Genomic DNA, 3,908 nt, shown 5'->3' on the forward strand with positions numbered 1-3,908 from the left:
TCCTACACACACACACACACACACACACACACACACACCCCGTGGATAAATGTATAAAAATGTAATTGATAGCACACATATAAAATGTAAAGCAAAGCTCCACAGCTTCAGAATGGTTATTGTAACTGTATAGAATTTCATTGAAATATGTGGAATTTGCATCTGGGTAAGTGCTTGTTAGAATGGCTACATTAATCTAGCTAGCTCCTTGGTATACTTACTGATTTAGAAGTTCTTTACAAAAAAAAGTAGTTTTTATTAAAAATAAACTAAACAATAGAAAACCTAGATTTGTTTATTTCAGAATATTGTGAAGCGCTGAGTAATGGGAAAGGAAAAAATTACTCATTTTCTTAGTGAAGATCAATTAATTGACTTCTATATAAAAAATGAAGATCTTTGTAAGCTGTAAAATGTACTAAATTAACAGTAGTTATTCTTTTTCTTCACATTATGCTCTCATAATTTTGAAAATGTTTTGTTAGGTAAATACAGTGCTTCCCAATCCTCTTTCAATCTGTTGCTTAAAACTACTATGTAACAGAAAGTCAATGTAAAATAGTTAAGTTTTGTTTAAAGCCAGTAAGGCAGAAAAGACAATAAGGATCAAAATTCCTATTAAACTGAAAGTGCTTGGTGAGCATGCCGTCATGAACATGGCAACAATATCTGCAATTCTTGTGTTCAATGCAAAATGTCCTCCAAGAGCTATAACTAGCTGTTTGAACTTCTCAAGGCAGAGGAGCTGTATATCCAGAAACCCAGAGCCAAGCCTACCCAGAATATGTGAAGGGTGACAGGGAAAGTGTCATTGCACAATTTTTGTCCTTGGTAGGCTGAGCAGCTCCCCATATATTTTAGTGCCTTCAACTAGGGTTAAACTGGAATTTGTGAAAGAATTTTTGGACTGGCCAACAAGTAGGATGAAGGTATTATTAAAGATAGTTTATAGGACCTGGAACTAGGTGAGTGAGCTCCTGCCCGCTCCCGACCCCAGCCAGAACACCCCACCACCCCCATCCCACCACCCCCGCCTGAGCCTGCCGGCTTGGGCCAGACACGCCCAGGAGGGAGGAGCCCCCTGCCCCACCAATCTGCTAGCACCCCATTCTTACATTCCGCCGCCGCAGACTGACCTGGAACTAGGTGAGTGAGCTCCTGCCCGCTCCCGACCCCAGACCAGAACACCCCACCACCCCCATCCCACCACCCCCGCCTGTGCCTGCCGGCTTGGGCCAGACAAGCCCAGGCAGGGAGGAGCTCCCTGTGCCCCAAATCTGGTAGCACCCCACTCTTCCATTCCGCCGAACGACCGAGAAACTAGGAACTAGCGAGGAGACCACCAGGAGCGTCGAGATCATCTAGAGTTGTGGACATCGAATTCCTAGCCCCCACACACCACTGGGCCACAAGAGGAGATAGAGAGAACCCACCCGCACCCACTAAAAGGATATGGGGAGAAGACAGAATAAGATTTCACTCAACAACACAAAGACCAACATGACACCACCAGAACCTAGGGACTCCACTCCGGCAAGAGCTGAAAAGCCCAACACAGAGCATGAAGATGAGATGGACCTCAAAAATTATCTCAGCAAGTTGATAGAGACCTTTAAAGAGGAAACAAGAAAATCCCTTAAAGAAATAGAAGAGAAAGCAAACAAAAAATTAAATGAATTGGAGGAAAAGACAAACCAAAAAATTCAAGAAATAAATAAATCTCTTAAACAATCTAAAGAAAGCCAAGAAAAATCATCCAAGCAAGTGAAGGAAGCTCTTGAAATAGTTCAAAACATGAAAGCTGAAATACACACAATAAAGAAAACACAGAATGAGACCATGTTGGAAATGGAAAGGTTGGATAAACGATCAGGAACTAAAGATGTAAGTGTATCCAACAGGATTCAAGAGATGGAAGAGAGAATCTCAGCCACTGAAGACTCGCTAGAGGATATACATTCATCCACCAAAGAGAACCTCAAGTCCAACAAAACCCTAACACAAAATATCCAGGAAATATGGGACACCGTAAAAAGGCCAAACCTAAGAATAATAGGTGTAGAAGAAGGTGAAGAAATACTGCTCAAAGGTACAGAAAACATATTCAACAAAATCATAGAAGAAAACTTCCCCAACCTACAGAAGGATATGCCTATGAAAGTACAAGAAGCTTACAGGACACCAAACAGACTGGACCACAAAAAGAAGTCGCCCCGACACATAATAATCAAAACACCAAATCTACAGAATAAAGAGAAAATATTAAGAGCAGCAAAGGAAAAAGGCCAAGTAACATATAAAGGCAAACCAATCAGAATCACACCCGACTTCTCAATGGAAACTCTGAAAGCCAGAAGGTCTTGGATAGATACCCTACAAGCACTAAGGGAGCATGGATGTCAACCCAGACTACTGTACCCAGCAAAACTTTCAATCACTATAGATGGAGAAAACAAGATATTCCACGACAAAAACAGATTTAAACAATACATATCAACAAATCCAGCACTACAGAAGGCTCTGGAAGGAAAACTCCAACCCAACGAACATAACTACACTCACAAAAACACTGGCAGTAGTTAATCGAATTTCACCAAACACAAAAAGAAACAGAAGGGCAAAATCCACACGCAATGATACCACCAACAATAAATCCAAAACTAAGAAGAACCAATGAACAATGGACGTTAATATCCCTGAATGTCAATGGTCTTAACTTACCCATAAAAAGATATAGGCTAACAGAATGGATACGAAGACAGAATCCATCCTTCTGCTGTTTACAAGAAACACACCTCAAATTCAAAGACAGGCGATACCTCAGAGTAAAAGGATGGGAAAAGATTTTCCAATCAAATGGGCTCAAGAAACAAGCTGGGGTAGCAATACTAATATCTAACAAATTAGACTTTAAACTGAAAGCAATCAAAAGAGATAAAGAAGGGAATTTCATACTCGTCACAGGAAAAGTCCATCAAGATGAAGTCTCAATCCTGAACATCTATGCCCCTAATACAAAAGCATCCACTTTTGTAAAAGAAACATTGCTAAAGCTCAAACCACACATAAAACCACACACACTTATAGTAGGAGACTTCAACACCCCCCTTATACCACTGGACAGAACTACTAGACAGAAACTTAACAAAGAAACAAAGGATCTGAAAGAAGTTATGACACAACTGGGTTTAACAGATATCTATAGAACATTCCATCCAAACACAAAAGAATATACCTTCTTCTCAGCGCCACATGGAACCTTCTCAAAAATTGACCACATAGTTGGCAGCAAAGCAAACCTCCACAGGTACAAAAGTATTGAAATAACCCCCTGTATCTTATCAGACCACCATGCATTAAAGCTAGAATTCAACAGCAATACGAATTGCAGAAAACCTACATTTACGTGGAAAATGAATAACTCCCAATTGCACCATTCCTGGGTTGAGGAAGAAATAAAAAAAGAAATCAAAGACTTTCTAGAATTTAATGAGAATGTAGACACAACATACCCGAACTTATGGGACACCCTGAAAGCAGTGCTAAGAGGGAAGTTCATAGCACTAAGTGCTCACATGAAGAAACTGGAGGAAAGTCACATTAGAGAATTGACAGAACAACTGAAAGCTTTAGAGCAAGAGGAAGCAAACACACCAAGGAGGAGTAGACGCCAGGAAATAATCAACCTGAGAGCCGAAATCAACAAAGTAGAAACTAGGAAAACAGTACAAAGAATCAATGAAACAAAGAGTTGGTTCTTTGAGAAGATCAACAAGATAGACAAGCCTCTAGCCAAACTAACCAAAAGGCAGAGAGAGAGCATGCTAATTAACAAAATCAGAAATGAAAAGGGAGACATAACAACGGACACGGAGGAAATCCAGAGAATCTTTAGGTCATACTTTGAA

This window comes from Cricetulus griseus, chromosome 3 (genome assembly GCF_003668045.3).
Source record: "Cricetulus griseus strain 17A/GY chromosome 3, alternate assembly CriGri-PICRH-1.0, whole genome shotgun sequence".
In the NCBI taxonomy this organism is placed as follows: Eukaryota; Metazoa; Chordata; class Mammalia; order Rodentia; family Cricetidae; genus Cricetulus; species Cricetulus griseus.